At 41.2% G+C, this 25,625-nt stretch overlaps 1 protein-coding gene across 3 annotated transcripts in view; it reads left to right on the top strand.

The window, feature by feature from the left end:
• Nucleotides 1-25,625, top strand: part of magi3a (membrane associated guanylate kinase, WW and PDZ domain containing 3a) — a 205,659-nt gene that overhangs the window by 3,281 nt on the left and 176,753 nt on the right. The window lies entirely within an intron of this gene.

Genomic DNA, 25,625 nt, shown 5'->3' with positions numbered 1-25,625 from the left:
GCTGTCTTGCAGGTCAGAATAACTTTTGCCAACAGGTAAAAATCTCATCTCCTCCACACTCATAGGCTCTCTAGAACTTGCTTCTAACCCTGTGTTATGTAATGTTAGTTAAGTGATGCTCGAGCTCCACTTTGACGTGTGCAGGCTGCTCACCACACAGAGAGGCCCCTCTGTTCCCCTTGGGGCCTCTCTGTGTGTTTATATCTCTGTCCCCCTTCCCCATGGTTAATTCATGCTCCATCTATCATTGATGGCTGCTCTGTGCCAGGGTGAGGTGGGCTGATGGGCAGGTCGGATGTCAGCTGACTGGTGTGGGGGGTGTAAACCTGTTTAGTTTTGTGGTTGGAAAGTTTCGAGTTGTGCTGCTTCAAATTAAAATTGGAAAAAGAAAAGGTACAACAGCCTGAAAGGGCGGAGGATTGTTTCAGTGTCTTTGTTGGATTTCTCCACGCATCACCTCCCTCCTTGCTCCCTAATGTGTCTTAACTTTATCTTCTACTTCCAGCTACTTCATCTAATTCATGCTGCTCCTCCAAACCCTACTCCACCTTCAGAATACTACACAGTATTGCACAATCTTTACTCAGGATCCTACTCCTCTTGGTGATTCATGCCCACACGAACTGCTCCTACCTGACCCAGCGATCACAGCAGCTGCTGCTTCATTAAACATGAGGTTTTTTTAATCTTTTACTACACAACGCTGGTCACTTCTTCCAGACATACAGGACAGAGTACACCAGTTCATCCAGAGTGGTCCTTGAGCTCGGTGTGCACCTCTTTTCCCTGTAAAGCAGAGGGGTGGTATCATTGAGACCACTGACAGCAGAGGTGTGTAGAGATCTTAGCACAGCTTAGAGACCTGTGAGTGGGCAGCTCATTGATTAATGCTGTAAACAGACTCTGATCTACTTGTTTGTGCCTCGCAGAGCCTAATGGACGGAGCTCTCAGGTCTCTGAGCACCCTTGAAGAAAAACAGGGAAAAAAGAGTCCTCCAAAGCTTTCTCTCCCCTGAAAGTGAAGTCATGATAATGATATACTGAGGTGACCATGGAGTCACATTTACAGAGATTATGTCTGAACACAGCTTGAATACATTTCTGAGGATGAAACACCTGATATTGACTGCAAAAGTAGTGCTGCGCAAAATCCTTTTGATACTTGAAAAGCGGAAAACAGAAGTAAGGGGTTTATGGATGTTTTTGTTTATACATTCCATCTTAAATAGATTCAAACATACAGCCCAAAGTGCTTCCCCAAGAACAGAGACAGTAAAAAACAACAGTAGGTGAGAAGACTCGTATAAGAAACTAATGACTAGAAATAAAATCAGTACAATAACATCTTTATGATCAGATCTGTTTAATACCATAAAATCAGTAAAATACAGATATTTAAAAATCGTTTAGAAACATAAAACAAACAACTAAAATTAAAAAAGTATATAACATGGGCAACATAAAATGAACTGGATTAAAATGAATAAATTAAAATTAATTACAATTGATGAAAAAAAGGTAAAATAAAATGAATAAAAAATATTAAATTCATAGAATTAAAGAAATAAAAAAAAAAAATTAAAATAAATAAATAAAATAAATAAGTGGTTGAAAATTAAAGCACACAAAAATATATTTTTTTAAAATAATGATAAAATTAAAAAATAAATACATGAAATCACCTTAAAGAAAATTAACGAATAAAAATTAAAATTAAATCAAAATGATTTAATCGTTGCAATAAAGCAGCTGAATTTTTTTTTCTTTCTCGCTAGCGATCAAAATTCGATTAAATATTTTCATAAAATTTTGATTTTTTTTCTAGCTCACTCATTGGTGTTTAGTGAGAAATTAACAATTTACAACTTTGCTAAATCACACTATACTCAGTGCTGAAAGATTGGTGATAAGTGCTTCCTTCTCAGCTTTATGTGACAGTTTAATTTCAGAAGGAGCGATATGGACAACCTAATGGGCTTTTTTTCTGATATGAACACTAAATTAGACTTCACAGATGGTTTTCAGTCCTGGTTTTGGGCTGTGGTCTTTTTTTCATTTGAAGAAGTCCAGAAAACGATCCCTCGGACAAACAACGCCACGAGGAGCCCATGCAACAATAAGCTTTAATAATTAAGTGGGTTATTTATTCCACCTGTTAGGTTTTCTTCAGCAGAGATCATCTCAAAGGACTCTTCTCCCTCCTCCTCTTCCTCCTCAGATCGCCTTACACTGATACACACAACCAACCTGTGATGTTCAGAGCGTCCCTGGAGTTACTCTGTAATGAAGTGTTTTAATTTCACCTTCTGCGACCTGCTGTCTGTCGCTGCTTCGTTTGGTTATTTACTTGAGGGTGCAGTTTTCCCATAATGCCTCTGGAGAAGCACCTGAGAATGTGGCCAAACACATGGAGCTTAACTACTGTGAAACTAACAATGATATCACCATGAAACCATCTGTTTTATTAGAAACAAACCAACACAAATACTTAAAAGTGAGTCTTTTTAAAGATTGCTTTTAAAGTCTTATATAACCCTGAAAATGAAAAGTACAGCACAAAACATTCATTACCTTTCTCCACGATACTCCTACAGGGTGGATTTTTAAAGCAGCCTCAGATTCTTGAACTAATCCGCTCCTCCTTTCACTCCAAAATTAGCACTCTCATTTTCCATCTCTGTTTGTCTTTCTGCCGTTGTCATTTCCCCGCGAACGCTTCAGACGCCTGCCATCAGCAGCGCAGCGGAGCAGTAAGCTCTCAGTCTGTGTTAATGTGGCTCTCCCCTCGGTGCAGTCGCTGCCTCTATGACTAAGCGGCTCTAAACCAGCTGAGAGGAGCTGTCAGGATCTCTCAGGTTCTGACGCTCCTTCCCTGCTCGGTAAATGTAACTTCTGTTCCACTCACTGGCTTTGTCATATCTGCGTCTACTGAGAGGCGCAGGTTTGTCACAGAATTCATCTGTAAAGTAGGGGAAACTTTCCTCAACGGCTACAGAGAAGAAACTCATCCCTCTGTGCTTTGTTGAGCACAAAAAAACAAAAAGAACACATTTTTTAATCATATAGTTTAAATAAAATCCTGCTTTAAGTGTGATGCAGTCTTGGGACTTGGAAACAATTCAGTATTCAGTGTGCAAACATCCTCACTGGCACCTTTTCTCTGTTCTCACTCTACTGCATCCTATTTTCTCTGAGTTTATTAAAGTATATGCACATCGCTGCCGTACACCTGACGTGACATCCACCCATCATCCTATCCTACTGGCGGCTCTCCCAGCTCATTCCCTAAACCTGTCACACCTCTCCGCCCTCCGCCCTCCGCCCTGCCAGCTCGTCAGCGGTGAGGGACGGCAGTGGGCATACTGAAGGCCCCAGATCCCGACACTGCCATGAATACAAAAGCACGCCTCCCTTTCTTCTTACCTCCTTAGAGCGGCCTTTTTCTTCACCTCCCAGTCTCCAAGCTCCCGGCGTAGCAGCAGCAGTTAACACCTCTACCTCTCAGCCTGTTTTACAATTCTTTGTGTCGTAGAATCTGAATCATTTTAACAATCCTGAAACCCAGTTCTGCTCCAGATGTTTCATGACACGATCATTCCTCCTCATGCTACCCGGTGTCTAAAACGAGAGCTGCATTGCGGTAACAGACAGGCCAACAACAAAGATAGCGTTTTCAAATGAGCCTCACCTCTTGCTGGCAGGCGCCATGACTTGGCAGGTGATGATGAGTGCACACTGATTCACCAAGACTGCTGTGTTGTCAGGAGCAGCGGTGTCTCCAGGTTGGTGTACGTGAGAGACCAGAGTCCTCCTCAGAGACCACTACTCTCCTTTCCTCGGCTTGACTCCTAATTGGTCTCCTTCCAACAGGCAACCATCCCTGAAACTGTTTATCCCTGAGGAGAGAAGTTGAGTTTAGCCTCTAAACAGTGAGTGTGTGAGAGGGACCGGAGCATGGCAGGTCCTATACCTCCAGGAATGTTAACATCCTTTGCTGTGCTGCATGAAAACAGAGCATCCTTTTGTTTCTCACCAATTCTATCAAATAGGTGAAGATTAGCAAAATTAGCAAATCGAACAAAAATCTCAACAAAAAGTGGAGTGAACCATTTTGCATTCTTGCAATCTCTGCTGAGATGCACAATCAAAACATCGACCAGGGAGTTACAGAAACTCAAGAAAGTGGCAGCAAAACTTTTAAAGTCTAGGAGCATTTCAGCCTCTATGCAACAAAGAAAAGAGCCGCCTGCAAAATTTGTCTCAAGTATTTGAAGCGAAGGCACGTCTGTAGTTGAAACATCAGCTGTGAAATTCAACTGAACTGTTCAAAGTTAGAGCCAAACATTTAGACTTCCAGTCCTTTACCTTAAAAACTTTCTCCTAGAAGACTTCATCTATCCTCTGCTCCTAATCTCTTTTCCTTCCCTCTCTTCTTCCAATAAACAGTGCAGCAAACTTGCTTTGGGATTAAAATTAGTGCAATAAAATGACTATTCACAACAAGCTAACATGAGGATGGCTTCCATAACATTGACCATCCTACAGTCGTTTCTTGTCATCAACTCCTTTAATCTAGATTCATCCAGAAGTCTGTAGCTGTTCAGGCTCTCTAAAATGATGCTGTGTTGGGTTTTGTAATGCGGTTTAATGAGCTGCGCCTGTATGCTTAGCTCATGGGTGGGAGCTCAAGCTCAAAGTACTCTGTCGGAAAAATCAGGGATGTTGGGATTCAATAGTTTTACTATTAAGTGTTTTGTTTGGTTGCCATTACATTGACTTGGGGGTGCCTGCATTTTACCAAATGAGTCCAGCTCAGGGAAAATGTGCTGTCGAAACTGCTTAAGAATGCAGAGAAAATTGCTACGACCTCTGTGACTTTTTGCTTCATTTTAAGACATTTTGGTCAGACACGGTCCTCTAACAGACATGCTTTTGTTTAAAATGATTATTGAGAGGAGCGGTCACAACGTCATGGATTGTACATCATGGATTGTACATCATAAGTTATTAGGGAAGGATGCATGATATGAGACTTTTTGCCGATATCCTATATGTCGATAATGAACAACTTATTTAGACGATGTCCATACTGATACCGATACTGATACCAATACTGATACCGATATTTTTTTTCTGTGCACATAATTGCAGAGATTACAACTCTGTTCTGTATTGGAAGTAGCATATTCCAATATGGTGCATACTCTCATCACATTTTTTATTTAATTAATTTCTTGTGCAAAATAAGAAAAATATTTACTTATTTCTGATGATTGCTTTAAAAAAAAAACAACCCAAAAGATAAATCATACTTGAAAACTGGATGTTGCTCTTTCTGGAGAAAATCACAATAATATCCACAACCAGGACAAATTTGGCCAATTTCATAATTGTCAGTAAATATAACCTCTGTTTACAGGGAACATATGAGAAGTGCAACTGTACAGTAGTTAAACCCAAATAGAATAAAATTGTTTACTATGGTAAATGGTAAATGTGCTGAAATTAGTCAGCTGCATGTTCCTTACAGACTGCTGCTTAAGTTTAACTTAAAACAGGAGCCAAATATGGGACCACTCAGTCTGAACTGTGCAAACAAAATCACAAAAAGTGCAAAAAAATACATGCAGATCAGCCCATTATTTATCGGCAGAATTTGGTGTTTTGGCCAATATCCGATATTTTATGTTCAAGCTAATATTGGTCAATACTGATAATGTGCTGATATTATTGTGCGTCCCTGTGGGTTATATGTCATGGATTATACCTCATTTCTTTGTTGTGTATGTGTGCTTGTGCTTCTGCTCGTGAAGTGTACCGTGCCTCAGTACGCTGGCTAAACGAACTGGACCTTAGGGTTGAAGCATGCTTGGGCACGGTACAGTTGGCCTGGACTAGGGCTGATTGGTTGGGATGCTTCATAAAATTATGGAACAGTAGGTATTGGTTAATGTCTGTGCTTACATGGCAAGTCAAAAAATTAGGTAATGTTTTGTCTGTGGGGTTTTTGTCGAGGTGCTCACAATTGCCCTTATGTGTATTCACATTTAGCTTCTTGGATCAATTGTTTGCTGAAATCATAGACTGTATAAAACATGGACGTTGTCTCGCCGACGTCACCCGTCTGTTTCTGAAACAGAAAATGAAGCACATCGGCTATAGCGGCCATATTGGTAGTGGCAAGGGCTTCGCCTACAGCCATAGGGCGCCGGCCGTCACGTGACCCTAAACTGTGCCTCTTAGTGGGGGAGCTTGCGATCTTAATATCCTCTGAACGGCTGCGTTAAAAAAATATTCATACAGTGGGAGCCGGTAGTAAAATTAGCGACTCAGACAGGAGATGTTTTTTGAACCAGGCTGTAAATAGGTTAATTTTTGCTTTGAAAACTGTTTTTTTTTTGCTTGGTGTGTTTGTGACTCCTAGTTCGTCTGGCGCCAGCCTCAAGCGAACACTCGAGAAGCAGCAGATTTTAGCACTTCGACATTGCCTCATCTTAGACTGGAGGTTACCGCTTGGCTGAAATCCATAAAATGTAGTGTAACTGAATGTACATCCCTTTCACCACATTTGATAAGGACAGTTTTTCCTCTGCCTAAGAAAAACAGCAGGGTAAGCTGGTCTAGTTTGGAGGACCGAAAAAGTTGTCCTTGGTATGGCGTGCTTTTAGGGAGAAACAGAATTTGTCATTGTTACAGTAATCTGACTGTGTGATGTGTTTAAGAACACACTGGCAAAGGGTTGATTCACCGTGAGATTTTCCCTTTCAGAAGGCTGTGAGCAGCAGAGAAAGCTGGTTCACAAAGCAAAAAGAGACAACTTGTCAGAGACAAAGCGTTGTGAATCAATACAGAGTTACAGACATGGATAAAAGGGAACAGGGGAGGGATGATCTGATAGTTGATTGAACCGACTTTCCTCCTGATGCTCACTCACTGCCCTCTGTTGAGAGCCTATCTGGGGACTGTGTTTTCTCTGCCTCTGTATGCAACATCCCCTGTGGTCTTGCAGCAGAGGCAATGAGGGATCAGAGAGCAGAGGCAGCTGGCACATTGCTGCCTCGGGAATCTCTCATAGAGGGATTCTCTACTAGAGGAAGTGTTGGGTTCAAACCGGCAGAAAAATGATGTACAGACTCGGGGGTTGAAATAGGACAGAGTGCCGACAAAAGGATGAAGAAGAGAAGAGCCAGGGACAGAAAAAGTGAATGGGGCAAGGAAGATGAGAAAGAGCAACAAGAAGTGTTACCATTAATCATGATGTTTGTATCGATTTAATGCAGCGAGTGTCTGAAAGGATTCTGCCCACTGTTCATCAAGCCAGCACACTATTTCAGACTCAGCCCAGAGTCAGTGTTTCCAATCATGTCAGCGAGTAACGAGTCTGTGTGAGCGGCCTGCATATGTTTGTGCAAGTATGCATGATGATGGTGGAAAATTAAGTCTTTTCTAAATTAAATCCCAAACACGGTAAGGGAATCTTTATTTGACGCTGCAGTAGAGCTCAAAGGTGGTTCTCCTTTGACTCGTGTGTATTTATTTCCCAGAGTTTACTTTGGAAGGAAAGTGATAGGACAGAGATGGATCGCCCTGTCTTGTTGCATGGACTCGTGCATACCTCTTGGAAAGGATCGTCCTTTACACTCAGGGTAATAAATCAGTTGAGAGGAGTCAATCTCCTGGTTGGATGAGGCACTCCTGCTCCACACTTGGCCCCGTGCCTGAGCTGATGGGTCTTTGTCAATACTCACCCCGCCACTGCAGCCCACTCAGCTGTTTGGACGTGACACTCCACCTCCAGGAATCGATCTTGGCCCTTTCTGCCAGTGCCAATGAGGGGATCTCATATCAAAAGCTGGACTCTTTTCTGATGCACCTTCAGAGTGTACCAGCCACTCAGCCAGCTGCTGCTTTGGCACCTTCTGCTCTCATGGAAACAGTCAGGTCATCTTCAATCCAGGGAATTTCTGCAGTTTTCTCTTTTTGACATTTGACAGTTTTTGATTCTTGATGGTGGTCTGAAATTTAATTTAATTTAATGTTTTGAAACTGTTGTTTATTTTCTTTATAATAGAATTTTGAACAACTTGAAACTTCAACTCTGTCAGGGACTCTCAGGAGTTTTTTAAGTGACCTTGAAAAAGTCGCACTTCTAGATATAAACCTTAATCGTAATCCACAATTTAGAATGAGATTATCAGCAAAAAAAATGTTTTTCCTAAATGCTATTTTCCAGCTTCCTTGTTTGGGTCGTCCAGGACTAGATTGATTTACGGCACATAAAACTCCCTTTGACAACACCACACTAGCTGACCTAGTTTAATAGTGAGGAAAGACATTTGTGTTTTTTCTCAGCTGAAAAGAATTTTTTTTTTAGCTGAACCGTCAAAAAAAGGTGGTTTGAGCAGAAGAAAGCTAAACAAGAGAGTGATAGAGCACAAGCTAAAACACAGGCTAATCTGTTATTGCTAATGTTCATTCCAACCCACAGTCAGCAGTTATTCTGCAGTGGTCTGTTCAAACTTGAGAGTCTATCAGTAAAATGAAGAGTAAGGTTATGTTAGCTCTGCTTGGTAGATGACTGGACAGGACATAGCTAACCAGGATTTACTGACGTTACTCATAACAGACACGTCTCAGAGCACCAGGCTGTGTGTAACACTCAGTATTGCATATGCATGGTACTAAACTACGGTACAAACTGAGTTTACAAAAAAAAAAGTAGGGTTTTTTCTTTCTTTTAAAAACTGATATCCATTATTTTACTTCAAAATAAACACAGAACTTGTAAATGAGGCATTCCATTTACATCGAAACAGGGAAGTGGGAATGACGTCATCTCCAAGTTAAAAGCATTCCAGTTGCCAAGTTGGAAAAACTTGCCATAACAGCAATATTTCTGTATCTAAACATCAAATAATACGTTGTATAGTCATAAAATATAAAATATAACAGCAGCTTAATTACTGTTTACACCCAGGGCAAACATATTTGATTGTAAACTCAGATTTGGTGTGGACCCCGCGACTTCCCAGTTGGAAATTCCGACATCAGGAGGCGTTGCAGTTGAAATTTCCCACTTGGAACTCGTAAATTCCGACTTCTGAGTACAAATGGAATGCACTCTAATAGTCACATCCTTAAGACAGCGTGGTGCAAGTGCTAATGGGAAATGGAGTCTTTACCCAAGAACAACATGAGCCTTTCCTGGTGGTCCTTATAGCTCCTTCAAATCAAAAATTACAAAATTCAATTTCAGTTTGCACAATTCAGATTCAGTTTACAATTCAATTTCAGTTTAGTTTGATTTTTGAAACTTAAAACCGTATTAATAACTTTCCCCAGTAGCTACATGGAGATAAACATGAAAAATTTTAAGTTTCAGGCAAAACAGTCTTTGATGTTCAGACATGGAAATGGGGCTATAGAACATAAAAGGATATTTTGTCATGTGAAAAGTATTTCTGTGAAACTTCACAATTAATTTTCCTTGAAGACATAGGTGATGTTGATAGTTTCATTAATTGCAAATTATTATTTTTTAATTATTTAATTAATTTTAAATTAATTTTAACTGCAATTGATTGCAATTTCTTTGCACTGGTTGCAAGGACAAATAAAGTTCTTTTTCTATTCATGGCACACTGGCAAATTAAATTTTGTATTTTTTAATTCAAGGAATACAAAGAGTTGAATTTTCAAATAGGTTAAATACCATTTAAAAGCAAATAAATTCAATTTCAAATCATTTAATTCAACTTCAGATCATGCTTTTTTAAAGTCAATATAATAATTCAAATTCACTTTCTTGAAATTCACAAATCTTAGCCCATAATAAAACAAATATTGTTCACTTTCTTCAGATGTAGATGTCACTTTAAAGAGATTCAGTCAATGATTGCTGATTGGTTCCAGTAAAACTCTGCCGCCTCCATATGATTTATGATCATCCTAAGTTAAATATGTAATTAGTGATCTTGCATCATTAGTTTGGAAAGGGGTTGTTTAATGCTCTTTAAACAGGGGCAGACACTCTGGATGAAAGACAAATGGCTCCACAGATTGACATAAAGTCGATCTGAAGACGCGCCCCAACATCAGAGGGCAGGCAGCCATCTTTTCCCTCACATGTTATTAATGCACCGTGTGTTCTCCTCTCACCCTCAGTGTTGAGATGTCATGCTCTGTGGAGATGAGGTTCCCTGAGTGTCCTCATTAGAATTCATGGGTGTCAGGATCTCAGCCCCGGCCAATTTAGCTTGCTTTGCTCCTCAGCTTCCCTAACAGGTTATTGATCCGGTCCAATCTCATCCCTGTTAAGGCGGCCGACGTGTCCGGAACTCCTGCGAGCGCTCGAGAGCCTGATCTTTATGAAAAGTCAAGGACACCACGAGGACGTCTTGCTTACAGTGTATCTGGCTCACTGCACCCTGTCATAATGTCTTTTTGCGTTGTGGATGGTGCTTCGTGAGCTCACGGTGACCTGTGAGCCAATCTGTCCTGACATCCTGCCTTTTCAGTGTTGTTCTCATTAACTTTTCAGCCTCATTTTATGCTAATCCCAGGACTCATATTGCACAATCTCTCTGCTGCTGCTGTAATGACCGGAGGGCTTGCACTCTTTGCACTTGTACGTGTGTGTTCATTGTTGTGTTTGCCCATTTTTTTTAAAGGCTAAAACACACACAGTGACAAATATGCCCCCAGGCTTTGGCTGCTGCACACTCACCGCCAGTTTTCCGAGGTCTTAGAGCAAATTGACTTTAGAGATCACATGCATGTTACTCAATCTTTAAAGCAAGCAGACAGACGTGTCATTTTTGTGATGTGACAACGTTGCAAAGCAAAAGTATCCACTGGAAACAGCTGTACCATAGTAGTAAGGGAAAAGTGAGGAAAGATATGAGCCTGAGTCACCAAGTTATGACCCAACTTTCAGATGTGGTAGTTTTCAAGGAACAAAAACTTCAGGCCTGGATGAGGACGTGAATACAACTGTTTCTCTCCTCTCCTTGAAGCCTTTTCTCATTCTTGAAAGTGGAAAAATTACCACGTTTCTTGTCTTTTCAGGTTTTAAAAGCATTGACTCTGTAAAGAGATGGTTGAAATTACAGCTTCCCCAGAGTGAAGCCAAAGCATTTAAAGCTCCTTTTCCTTAGTGGTTGCATTTAAAGCATATAGCCTGTACAAAGGTCAATTTCACAACCATGGTTGGTTGGAAGTTGGTTTACGCAATGCTTATTTACTGTATGTCCAAGTCATTCTTAATTTTGTTAACAAAGTTATAATGCTAAAATCTGGTCAACAGCCCATTTTTCCAGTACAAAAATGGAATGATAAAGGGCTACAATGATTTACTGATGTTAAGAACTTTGACGAACTTAGGTTTTGTTAGGTTTTGTTACAGAGACAAAACTGAGACAAAAGCCCCCTTTCCACCAAACCATAAGTGCACTTACATGAGGTGCACTGTTTACATTCTGCATTCTTTTCTGTTTTTATTGATTACATCCATCAACCGTTGTTTGATTCCCCCCCTTCCTCTATGTAGCCAATATGGCGACCATTGATTATGAGACGTGTCCACTGTCCCCTTCAGCCAGCTGAGAAATCAAAGTTTACTGCATCTTTCCATAATGTCCATGTGAACGCACTTGTGCACTGAAAATAAGAAGTGTAGGCACAGAAGTGCGCGCTTTAGGACATAGCATGAATCTCAAGTAGCTTTAGTTTCAGTAAAACATCACATTACACAATGTAGCCCTTGTAATTTCACAAATTTCTAGCTGAAATGTGTGTATTGATCTCATAGCCGGAAAAAAAAATGGACATCATCTTGCTTGGCTCAAAGTGAGGTCGCCACAAAAACTGCTCCCCCTGGTGGCTGCAGTATAGGTAAAAAAAATCTGTCTCTCCAGTCATTCCAGATGGGCTGTGGTCAAACTTTAAAAAATTAATACACCTTGTAGAAATGTTTCTCTTCTTCTTCTGTTGTGGTGATTTGAAGATACCATTTGGCTGCCTTGTATTAAAGTCCTCTTTTTTTCTGAAACGTTTTTTTTTCATTAATTATAAGAGGTTAAGAACGAGGCTTTACGTCACATTTAACGATGATTGACAGCTGCCATTCTTGTGTATTTTTTGGGGGGATTGTAAAATATGTCGAGAGGTAGAGTCAAGAAGTAATTCGACTCGCAAAAGAAAAAAATTAATTAACATTTTTGTCTCCCAGCTCTACTCAGATTATCTCAGAATCCCACACAGTCTCTGCTGCACAGACTCTGGCTGCACAACTGCTACGATGGTGGCGCCTGTGACAGGGGAATTTTGGCTTCAAAACTGTACAATGGTAAATGGTGGAGCCACGCTGTCCACTCTATATACAGTTTTTGATTGATCATTGCCTGTGATGCAGAATCTCTTCTTCCAACTTTGGCTTCATTTTTGTACATCCATCACTGGTTTGAAGAATGGTATTTCATCACCTGTTTCAGGGTCAATGACCTGGTCATGTCGTATTTATTTAAGCCAGCCCTTCGTGTTTATTGCCCCTTCCACCTTCACCTCCAAAGAGCGCTGGTGTCAAATTTGCTCCTGGGAGAATGCTGTCTTTTCCCTCTGTATTTGTGATTCCTGTACTTATGGTCGCTTCCAGAAGTCTGTGTTGTGTTGGAAATGTGTTTCCTGTGGTGTTATGTTTGCTGAGCTTGAGATTGTTGTTGGTTTTGGCTCAGTCAGCTGTTTTCAGTCCTTCAGTTCCAACAACAGCTTCAGCAAGAACAATTTACCCAGTCATAACATCCGTTAACCTGAAACACTCATTCCGGCAGAGGATATTTCTCAGGTGTCAGTACCACAGCGTTTTATTACACACTAAGTCCAAACCTGTAAGCGTTGCAGACATTCTCTAACCTGTTGTTGTGCTTTGACAAATGACTCCATTGTTGCGCGTACACGTCTCACAGGAGGAGTTCATCTGGGAATGATCATCATGTGTGGAATGCAGTTATTTTGGATTTGCTGTGCACAGCGTCCAACAGGTGCTTGTTCGGGCAGACATTTAGCATTGTTTCCATTTCACCTCTCCCTGCTACAAGATCCCACTGAATACTTCACTGTCTTCAAAAAGACAGCTGCTTCTGCCATCAAAATCATTTTCATCCAAACTCCAGGCTTTCAAATTGTTTTTGCTTATGAAAGATGTAATTTCAGAGTATTCTTCAAGTCACATTTCAACAAATTGAACCGTACAAAGTAGAATCAATCCCACAAATGAAATGAAAACATTCAATTAACTTTCAGTCTTTGAAAACTGCCTCCTTTTTTCTGGAGTTATCTTTTCCCCCCACTAAACGTTTCTTTTATGCAGCCATGCTTTGTTCCAGCAGGTGTTTGTTTGCGTCGTTTGTCTTCGCAGAGATGCATCAAAACCACATCAAGCACCATTCAAGGCCCATCATTTGTATGCCAGTGATTCATCATATCTCTGATACATGTCCGGTTAATGAAAAGTGGTTTCAAGGTGGCGCAGCATTACGGTCCCTCAGCCTATTATCATTCCAGTCGAGCTATCGCGGTGAAACATCTCCCTGAATAACACTGAGGAAATGTTGGTTCACTGAAGAGGAATGTGGTCAAACAGGAGTCACTGTAACGGAGATGTATTACCGGTTTTTGCCTCTTGTGCATGAAAATAAGGTACGATCAGATATCCTTAGCTGTCCTGAGTGACCTGATGTTTACACGCCTTTTTGATGGATTCTACAAACTGCTTAAAGCGCCTGTGAGGAGGTTTAATCTGATTACGAATGTGACTGAAAATAGAATTGATGTCTCTTTACGACCGACAAAAAGCAAACACAATCTATACAGCCACTGCAGGGGGGTCAGGGTGGTGGGGTGTGTGTGTTGAGGGGAGAGGGTGGGGGTCTAAACTGCCACTGGGAAAAATCTGTTTAAGTGATGTATTAGATTTTTAGAAATTGGGACAGGAATGGATTTTTTAATGTTGCAATGAAAAAAAACAACCTACAGACACTATTGGCAAAGGCAAAAGGCAAACTGCTTTATCTAGAGGGGGCGCCAAAATCATCACTAACAGAAAGTTCCTCACAGGAAGTTTAAGGATGCAGCCTTAAGTGCTTTAACAAAAAAATAAAAAAAAATAAAAATAAAAACAGACAGAAAATGACCCAGAAAATGATGAAAGGGTGAAATATTAAGAGACTAAAACAAGAAAGACTGCGGTCATAAAATTACTTAAAATCCATACAGTGAAACCAATAAAATAAGTCAGGGTAGAGGAGTAAAATGAGATAAAATGAAAAATGAGACAAAGTTAAAAGGATTTCTTCTACTCACAAATCAGTACTAATGCCTCTTTATGGCGCACAGAAGCAAACGAGACTGTCCACTTCAAGACTGATAACTCATATCTTAATTTATAAAGTCTAAAAACCCTCTGTGAGAAGGTCGTTTCCAGACTAGAAAATGGCAGCAAATAATCACTGAGTGACACAAAAAACCGTCACTGAAAGGCAAGATGTTTTGTCAGAAAAAAATACCCCCTTTGGATTAAGTGATGTACAGCTTTGTACTTGGGCGGCAAAACTGACACAAAGCTTGTGAGGCTTCTTCAAATTCAGTCCAGAGGATGATTGAGTCATGCATAAAAGTTTTTCCACTTCGATAATGACCCAATACACAGATTGACAATTACAGTATTGAGTACTTTGTCAATGTTATGAAGTTTAGTAAATAAACAAATGAGCTTTGGCCTTCTTTAAAGGTACTGTGAGGGCTATCTGCAGTTGCACCATTTCAACTTTACTGGTCCTTTTACAGACACAGGTACCTGGGCTTTGGGTATGGACTGATGTCAATACTGATCCGATACAAGTGTTGAATAATAAGCTGCATGCCCTACTGTTGGTAATGTTTTAAGCAAAAGACATAAAATGGGTAAATATGGAATAACTGAGATTGAAATTTATTTAAACTAGAAGTGTTTAAATGTTTAACAGCAGTTTGGTTAAAACAAAGCTTTAGAACTTACAGATATGACAATTCAATTGTGAATTTTATACCCTGTAGACTAAATCAAAGTTTAGCCTTGCTGTCAAGTTTGGACCGATCCTTTCCCATCGATACCCGATCCAACTTTAAGGGGATGTATCGCGGCCGATACCCGATACCAGGATTGGATCAGTGCATCCCTAATAATGACTAATAATGATGAGAGCTGGCATCCACTGTTTTAAAGATGTAAGTCTTGCCAAGACGTGCATTTGTAAAAGGAGTAAATGAGGGGAGAGTAGATCTTCTTTTTAACACTACTTTACTTTGTTCAAGACATTTTTTCCCAGGATGCAAAGCAACAAGGTGTGGTATGGGACAACGATCAATCTTTGTAAACTTGATCTTTAATGGAAGATGCATCTGTGGTCCAGGTGAGATAGGTTTCTATTGAAGTTATTGATTGAACTTACACTTGATCGACTCTGTTGTGGTCTATCTGTGTACCTGCTCCGGTAAGTCATAGCATCAAACGCATTCATTAATGCAAGCCTCCAAATTTTGCCGGGTGTGATACGTGAATTCAGCAAAAGCAGATAAAACAAGACAGGAAGTCGTGCGTGCAAACCCAGTGACTTTCAAATTAAAACAAACTTTGCCAAAACCAGAACATGGTTTGATGTTTTACAGCCTAACATGACAGAAAAGAGACAGCCTACATGCAATGGAGTGGAGTTGGGGATCATAAATGGATCGGGTGACATCCTGGCATGAAAGTACCAGATTTTCTGTTTAGTGCTGCTCACAGCCTGTTGCTCTAAAACAGCTGGTGTCGTGTTATCATGGGGACTTTTGGCCTTGAATGGATTTGTGTTTGACTTGACCACAGATACTGAGGACTTGCATTCAGAAATTGCCTATTTTCGTGCTGATAATCTCATTTTAAAACGTAATGAAAAGACGAATATATAAAAGTGAGACTTTCATACTCATGCTTCTATCTAACTGGTAGAATTTGTGTCTTGTTAATCGTGATAATGTCAGATTTTGTGATGTGCTTGCAATTGACGACCATATATTGATGTTGTTGTTCATCCAATGTTATCTCAGATCAGCACATGAGCTGGCACAGATAAAAACACCACGTCTTCGACTGTATCAGAGGTCGTCACTGATAACTCTGGCATGGGTACAAGATAAACTCTGGTAATGTGACAGCGTCGCTGCTCTGCGTGTGCTCACGCTGCCGGAGTGGAGCATGTGTCAGGGGGGGCTCCTTACGAGCTGGCAAAGTGGCAAAGCTCACACTGGTGCAACGCTTCTGTTGACAGCTATGTTTAGAGGGAAAGAAAAACACACATGCACACACACATGGGACCTCAACACATGCACACACACACAGGCACCAGGGATGGATGCAGTTCAGATTCCTCGTGACAGCCCACCCAGCCGCCCGTTGACCTGCGTGACCCCTCACAGCAGTTTAGCACAAGACGGCTCCAGACTGGACATATGGGAGGGAGAGGAAATCCCGCCTCCTGTCATGAAACAGGCAGACTGTGTGCTGTTTTCGACGCTTTGATCCCAATGTGCTGTGTCACGTGAGCTCTGTGTGTTTTATGCTGATGTAAAGGCTCTGTGCTTGCTTTGCAAATATTCCTGGGAGAAATGGGGCTGTTTACTCTGAGGCAGCTCATTTTTTTTCGTGCTGGTTATTTCAACACTTTGAAATGTGGAGCAAAACCATGTTCTGATTTTTTTGCACGAGTGTATGTATTTCCTTTTTGCACAAAAAACAAAATGCTTTTTAACATCTAGTAAGATGATCTAACCAACCAATAGCAGCACAATCAAATGTCAGACAGTGGAAGTGTCAGAAACCAAAAAATCAAGCTGTGAAAAAGTCATCAGTGACTCTGTGATGTAGTTTCTTTCTCATAGGCTCACATAATCTCTTACAGGGTGTGATAGTGACCTAAAAGCTGCAGTAGTTTTGCAGTGACGCAGTCGTGACTCACACACGCTCTGAATGAAAACATGTGGAAGAGCAGGATTCCTCAGTGACCATGAGGCTCGACACACTGGCAGGAATTTGACATCATCAGTGTGCTCATGTAGCTGCTGATGGTGTAAGATCACTCAGTGGGTTACCACAGAGTCCAGCACACTGACGCATCAGCGTCACAAGGCAGTGTGAGTGTTTTTATTTTTCCTTTTATAGGCTGAAGTATCGGGGTGAAGCTCTTGAAGAGATTGTTAGGAGATTGTTCGTTGTGGAGTGCTGGCCTTATCATATTTATATTGGATACTTCAGCACCTCGGGGTTTTGTTATCTCAGCACAAAAAGGAGGGAAGGAAATTTGTGTTTGGTAGATTATTTCTTTGTTGTGACAATTCTTCCTGGCAATAAATCTTATACTGCTGAAAAGTCTGTTTATTTCCCTTTTAAATGACCCTGTATTTGTAAAGAACACGCAGAGCTGAGTATGTGGGTTGTGCCCAAATCTGTTAATACCACTCAGCCTATTCTGCCATCGACTCTTGTTGGGTGTTGTTTGGTGGATTGGATTATAAAGCAACAATCCACATTGGCTAATAAACAACTGATTTGTTAACTAACAGGAGCCTCTGTAGCGTGTAGACCTTCTTTAACCAGATTTTTTATCAAGTCAGCTTTACACCAGTGGGTGGGGATCTGACCTATTCTCAAAAGGCCTGTAAGTCAGAAGGCATGTTAGTCAGAAAACCAGGAAGCCTGATTTTCAATATATCAAAAGGTCCATTAGACATAAAATCAAAATGCCTATCAGTCAGGGATTCAGGAAGCCCTTAAGTCGGAAGGCCTGTTAGTCAGAAATACAGAAGGCCATTTAGTCAGAAAATCAGAAGTCCTGTTAGTCCACAGAACTGTTCGTCAGATGACCTGTTAATTAGAATATCAGAAGTCCTGTTAGTGAGGAATTTGGGAGGCCAACTCGTCAGAAAATCAGAAAGTCTGTTAGTCTACAGGCCTGTTGGTCGAGCAGTCAGGAAGTCAGTTAGTCAGAAGGCCTTTTAGTCAGAAAACTAGAAGGTCTGTAGTCAAGAGGTCTGTTTGTCAGAAGGCCTGTTAGTTATAAGATCGGAGGGCCAGTTAGTCAGAAAATCAGAAGGTCTGTTAGTTAGAAGGCTTGTTATTCAGAAAACCAGAAGGTCCATTAGGCAGAAGGCCTGTTAGTCAGAAAATCAGAAGGTTTGTTTGTCAGATTGCCAGTTGGTCAAAGGGCTTGTTAGTCAGGAAATCAGAGGGTCTGTTAGTTAGAGGGCTTGTTAGTCAGAAAATCAGAAGGTCCATTAGTCAGAAGGCCTGTTAGTCAGAAGATCGGAGGACCCGTTAGTCAGAAATTTAGAAGGCCAGTTAGTCAGAGGGCTGGTTTGTCAGGAAATCAGAGGGTCTGTTAGTTATAGGGCTTGTTAGTCAGAAAATCAGATGGTCCATTAGTCAAAAGATCGGAGGGCCCGTTAGTCAGAAATTCAGAAGGTCAGTTGGTTAGAGGGCTTTTTATTCAGAAAATTAGAAGGTCCATTTGGCAGAAGGCCTGTTAGTCAGAAAATCAGAAGGTCCGTTTGTCAGAAGACCAGTTAGTCAGAGGGCTTGTTAGTCAGAAAATCAGAAGAACCCTGGTCAGAAATTTTTTTTGGATTTAGATAATATTCCTAAATCCAAACTAATTTTCTTACCAAAGCCCTTCTTACTATTAGCAAGGCTCCCAGGGGTTCATAGTGCTCATGGGAAATGTAGTTGGAAGGAAGAATCACAATAATTAACAAAACATGAAAGCTCCTCACAGTACCTTTGGATAAATGTAGTATGTTGCCTAAACTTGGCTTTTAAATGGAAACTTTGCCTTTGTTCTCAACATTTTTAGATCAAGTCTGATTCTTTAGCCTCAGAAGATACTAAACAGGAACAAATCTGCCTCTCTTGTTTTCTTACGCCTCACCAGCTGATGAATTTTTAAGAAATATGAGTCATTTCAGGACAGTTTATCTACCTCCTTAGCTATCATTTTCTCTTGGGGATTGATTTGTTTATTTCTTAAGTTAAATAGCTTTCTCTCAACCCTCTCCCACATTTGATGCCTCATCAAAAATACAGAAAGGTGACGAAATGATTTGCCTCTATTGGAAATCTCCACTCAGCTTCATGTTCTATTCAAGATGGTTTTTTTTTCTCCTGAATGAAACCCAAACCGAAAGCTGCAGCCTTGCAGTCAGCATGTTTTGCAAAACAGAAGGCAGAACTATGAAATATACACGACTCATTAAAGTTAATGGAAAAGCATGAGCGTAGTCCTTAAATGGTGAATGCAGATGAGCGTCAGAGCAGCAGGAGCCTCAGTCTGTGCAGGTCTTTGATACCTGTGTTTTCTCTTGCATCTCAAACCTTCTGTTCTCTCCGTGCTCTGTTTGTTCCTGCCATCTGTTTGTTTACTCTGATTTATTGTCTGTTTTTTATCTTCGCGCCACAGTGAGAAGCAGCGCTGCGATATGCAAATATATAACCAGCTTTCTCTCCGCCGCAAATAAGAGCGTGATCCCGAGTTCGCATGAGTAACGGACGAATCAGCCTCTCGAAGTTGTTTACAGACTTTTTGTTTCACCGTTTTTGTGTCAGGCTTGATTCCACCTTTCACTGTAATCCCCTGAGGCGTTAGCAGAGGAGCAGTTTGACGAATGAAGCAGGACTGAACAAGATAGCATTTAACATACACATATAAATATACTTAGAGGCGCATGTACTCTCATGATGTCCCAAAAGCCTGCAGTTATTCAGCTAATGATCCTGCTCGGTGCTCAAGTCGTTTCTATTATTGGGATGTGCTTCTATTCATCCATCATTGGCTGCTTGGTGATGCACAGTGGCAGGGCGCATAAGTGGCCCCGCACTTCCCTCCTCACAGCCCTCTGTCAAAGCCACCACCACCCCGCTCCCCCTCCTTTTTTTCTCTTTTTATCTCCTCTGGCCTTCTGTTTTCCTCTCGCTCATCTGCGGATGGTTTATGTGGGGGACCGGCTAAAGTAGAGCAGGCTTTATACTTTTTCGTCTTTGTGGCTTATGGTGTTTATCGCATCAGAGGGAAGAGGGTCTGGGAAAGAGGAGGAACAATGCCCCTAATGGAGTGCATGTAAACATCATCAAAAGGTGTCATGTGAAGTGAACCTCCAGTGGAGATCTTAATGTTTTTGCTCTCACACAGATGAAAAGCTTCCTGTAAAGTTTGCAGGAGCGAGAGTTGAAGTGGATGTAAAAGCAGGTGCAGACGACGCAGTTCACTACACATCACTCCACACAGCAGCGCCTCCCCCTTTTGTCTTGCCTTTTAGGGATGTATGTAAAACTAGCCACACTTGTTTGTTGGTTTCGGGGGAGTTTCTGAGCAGTATTGTGTTCCCAGCTGGAGCCTGTTTTTCCAGATTGAAGGATATGCATGTTTGTCATTGCATGCATGTCACTTTGTAGCTTTAGCACACTGAACATGGAGGTAATCGCCTCAGCTCGCTCTGTAAGCCTGTTGTCTCTGACAGCTACCTAATAAGACAAGTCTGTGCAGTCTGCTGCTGTCTGACGACGGTATCGAGGAAAGTATCGAGTCACTGGGCCTAACTACCAAACACTATCAGTTACACCTGCTGACATCCAAGTCCTGGGAACGGAGGCAGTGTATTCTTCTCCCCCTCTTTAAAGATTTAAAGAGGGAGGCTGGCAGAGCAGGGTTTACAATGACTCATTTGCTTTGACTGCTTTCACCTGAGGACAGGTCAACCAAGTGTGCACAGACCACAGGATGAAACCCTGTTTGTGGTGAGCCCTAAGGTGCTTGTAGCCTCTGGGTTACAAATTTAAGCCCAGAGGAGAGTGCTTTTAAAAGACGCACGACATGATAAACAGTTTTTGAATAAGGTTAGGATATTTTTAAAGTTTCTTCTTTCAAGTGATCTTGAAATAGTCTCACTTGTATCTATTGGCCTGTTCATAATCAACAAATTAAATGAAATTATCAGCTCCCAAATTGGTTGTTTCTCCGTTTCCGTGACCAGGTCTGATTTTCCATTTAGGGCATGTAGACCAAAAGTTCCCACTGGCCAAGTTTGAGACTCACGTGTGACTCCACGTTCACAAACGTTACACGTTACAGATGCATCTTAGAGCAGGGGTTCCCAAACTTTATTATGCCAAGGCCCCCCAAACAGCATTTAAGAATGTATTTTCAAACTTTTATTCACTTTTCAATAGTTATTAAATTTGTTTAGAACAGGAAATTATAAAACAAGTCAGACTCACACAAGTAGGTTGTTGCAAAAGGAAGAAGGCATTCAGGGCTCCGCGAGCCCAGGTGGGATACCCTTGTTTAACATGCAGTCAGCAGTTAGACAGGGGAAGATTCTCAAAGTTGAGTTTAATTTTTTAAATAGCTTAATAACAGGTGAAAAATGCCAGGTCAATAGGTATCATGACCTCATTTTGACGAAGTTACAGCTGTCACACGAGGTGCGGTTAGGTACTATCGGAACTCAAAAATACAAAGTTTATGGCTCTTTATGTGTTGTATGTTCAGGAAAAAAAGTTATAAAGATTAAAAAAATTAAATAAGATCAAATGAAAAAATAGATAATTTTTCCCTTCCCTCCAATCTTCTTAGGCCCCCTGGTGCACCCTGTAACGCCACATTATGTAATAACGCACCTGTATGTAAAAATGTAATACATTTTCACTGCATTATGTAATAATGACACATTTTGAAATAAAGTTCTTAAATGCAGTTTGGAATAAACTTTGCTGCATTAAGTTCTTACATATTGCATCACTTATACAATGTGGGTTCACCAAGGGGCAACATATGGTCAGTAAAAATGAAGCCTATGCAACCAGCCATAAAAACTGACTTTTACAGTTTTAAAAAGCATGTTTACAGCCTGGTTCAAAAAAAAAGCTTGGGTCTGAAACGCTGATTTCACTGTACAATGAGTGATTTTTTTTATCTCTGCATTTTAGAAGCTATAAGGATCTTTCGATTTTCCAATCAGAAGCATAAGCTCAGGTCACGTGACCACCAGGTATCCTGTAGCTGCTTGAAGAAAAACTCAGAGGGTCAATTTATTACATATTGCTTTGGAGATTTTATTACAAAATTCTACAGATTATTACAAAATGCAGTGTTATTACATAATTAAGTAAACATTTATTGCATTATTATATATTGGGGTGTAATTACATAATGTGACGTTACACTCCCTAGTAGCCCCTACTTTGAAAAACATTGTCCTAGAGCAGTAAAACTACACCACAAACTGAGTTTACAAAGTTTGCTTGTTGTCACATTTTAACAGCACTGTGTAACTGTCAATTAGTACATTACCTCGTTGCTTTGCATTCTGTAAAAAGTTGTCTTGAACAAAATGTTGTGAAAAACATCTGCTCTCCATTCATTTGCTTAAAACAAATGCACACCTTCTCACAACAGTGGGTGCTAATGCTAATGCTAATGGGAAACAAAATCTTCACCCCAGAAAAACACTAGCTTTACCAAGTTGTTCTCACAGCCTCTTTAAAAATTAGATCTAACCCGCATTCATTGATTTCAAAGCATATGTTATGTCTTTACAACAGGTCATAGTGCTCGTGGGAAATGGAGTCTTTATCCTGGAAAAACACTGACAATTCTGTAAATGTACTGTTTGAGTCAAATCAAGGCTAAAGCCACGTTTCCACCAAGCAGTCCGGGTCGGTTCGTCTCGGTACGGTGCGCTTTTAGCGGCGTTTCCACACACTCATCCCGGGACGGATCCCTAAAAACCGAGACGAGCCGTCCCACTTTTTTGGGACCCTTTCGTATGGGTGCCAGACTGAACCGATCCGCTCTCGGGAGGTGGAGCAACACACTGCAGACCGTTGATTGGACAAACGAATCGTCACTTACCCCGACAGCGGCTGCATTTCTCCTGGTGGCTCACAGACTTCTCTGAAACAAAGCTTGATTGTACTTTGTAACAGAGAGTTACATGAAAATCACAGAGAGGACGAAATGCTGCATGTCTTCCATCTGTGCTCTTTGTTTACTGTGTCGCGTTTTCTTCTTTGTTGGATTTAATCACGGGGTAAGCTGCTACGGCGTCGCGCTATTGTTTACCAGCTGCGGCTTCCGGCATGCAGCTTACACGCCGCCCACCACGAGAGGGCACAGCTTGCTGTGGAAACGCAAACGGGATCAGACTTAACTGTCCCAAACCGTCCCCAAACCGTACTGAACCGACCCGTACTGCTTGGTGGAAACGCAGCTTAACATAAGGTTTTCTTTGGGACATGCCATCACAGAGGTGTTACACCCACAGTTTAATTCCACAAGAAAATTTATGGGTAAAAATACAAAATCAAGGTTTTAAAAACAGCAGACAATGGCTCCATCCTCTTTTGTTCAAAGTCCTTGGTTCGTGCGCATTGAACACAGCAGTTAGACTAATGAACTTGCTCCCTGATCCCAACCACTGGATATCTCTCTGGGAGCAAGGTCTGACTTCCTTTCCAGCAATGCAGCACTGCAGCAGCTCACATGCACGTGCAAACACATGCACACACTCAGAGTCTTTCTGCAGTGGGAAGTGATATTGTGTGACTCCCTGAAGCACCATCTTTGTGGCGTTTTTCTGTTTGTGATTAGTCGTCAGGCTTGCGTGAGCTTTTTTTTTTTTTTTTCATCTCTTTGATCTGCTCCACCATCCAGTGTTCTGTCATATTTCTCCAACCCGCACCAAGTGGCATTGCGTGGTCTATTTTGAGCCCTCCTTGTGAAATCCTGTGGATCAAAGGCCATTTGATGATGCTTCAATAATATATTTCCTTTGTGAGAGCTCTGCGTTCCTGTGGTTGATTTATAATGAATTGTCCTGCAAACACACATAAACAAAACTTGCAGTGAGCAAACTGTATGTAAATGCGAGGTGATAATAATAACTCAGCTCAGTGTTTTCTTTCATGTTTGCTAGGTAGCAACAAGGGTGAACGCTCTGGAAATTCATGAGAAATAAATGCCTCTTGGTGGGAAGGGGTGCCTCGGGAAACTCTGTAATGAGAAGGAGGAGGCATTTGACATTCTGTGTCGCAGGTTTGCAGGCTGTTTCAATTCAGCGCAGAACGAAGAGTGAGGAAGAGACGAGGAAAACGATGAAGAGGAAATAAGAGGGAGAGGAATCACTAGAGGGGAGAGAAAGAGGGAGGATTAGGAAGGAAGTCTGAGCTAAGCTCTACGACGCTCCATCTGGGAGGAGATGAGCCGCGCTGTCTGCTCGTGGTGATGGTGGTGGTGGTGGTGATGAAGAGGGGGAGGGCTAAATGAAGTCATCAGCAGCACCACTGAATTACGGCCAATTGCGGATAATGACGGGTCGGAAATGTCACAACAATCATGTGTTGATTGGCGCCACTCCAGTCTCTCAGCGGTGTCTGTCTCATGCTGGGTCATTAAGCTGGAGAGCAATAGTTGGTGGACTATGGACTACAACATGTTTGTTGTCTTGTTCACACACACACACACATACACACACATACACAAAGCCACATGCTGTTCAACATAAATTGATGTTTGCTGTGTCTTTCCTAAAGGCCGATTTGAAATCAGTTTCCTGTTGTGCTGTATGGCTCCCCTGAAAGTGTGTGTTTATCCTGCGTGTGTGCCTTCACACTGAGACTCTCTGTTTATGTGTGTGTGTGAGCAGGTGGATCCCTCCCTTTGTGTTTGATCTCTTATCAAAGTCCAAGTGTTGTCGTAAATCCAACCATCCCACTGTTAATTATTGAGTTATTGTGTCCCGACCTTCTTTTTTCCCCGCAGTTCATCTCCCTCATGTTTTTATTATTGAGCCTGATTGCCGCCTGATATTAAATTAAAAGCTTAATTGCTTTGGAAGGAAATAGTTGCCTGCAGCAGTCAAGTGGCTGACATGTATTTACCCTCAGATTAGCCCAGAATAGGCTCACACATCCTCACATGCTTGAGTCCTCTTTGAGCGAGATAACACGGTCTGTGTAAATATTCCAATGCAGATCCAAACTGAAACCGAGCTGCAGTGTTTGCTCGGCGGTGACAGCGAGCAGCCACAGCGCACGGTTTCATTTGACAAATTTCTGCAACTTAGTTCTGACATGAAAAGTATTTCGCTCTTCAAATTAAAACTTCAGCTATTAATTATCTTTTTTTTAATATAACTGTATGAGTCAACTGAATTCTCAACCTTTTGATATTTTGAAATCCCATCACTCATGTTTTAACCTATAATTTTCTCCGATTAAAAGTCTTTGTTAAAGGTACGGTGAGAATTTTATAAGTGATCTTAAAAAAGTTTCCTTTTAGGTATTTGCCTGACAAGTAATCCTCACTTTGAAATAAGATTATCAGCGCCAATAAAGATTATTTCAAAATGCTACTTCTTAGCTTCCCTGTTTGGATTGAGCAGGACCAACTTAATTTATGGCACGTCAAAGTCTCTATGACAACACCACACCTTTGGCTGACAAAGTTTTGTAGTGAGAAAAATGACAGAAGAAAGCTAAACGGGAGAGTGATAGAGCATGAGCT

The sequence above is a fragment of the Halichoeres trimaculatus genome, unplaced genomic scaffold (assembly GCF_033239565.1).
Source record: "Halichoeres trimaculatus isolate MK-OKI-2021-1 unplaced genomic scaffold, fHalTri1.1 fHalTri1_scaffold_11, whole genome shotgun sequence".
In the NCBI taxonomy this organism is placed as follows: domain Eukaryota; kingdom Metazoa; phylum Chordata; class Actinopteri; order Labriformes; family Labridae; genus Halichoeres; species Halichoeres trimaculatus.
This window is presented reverse-complemented; position numbering and strand designations above follow the sequence as displayed.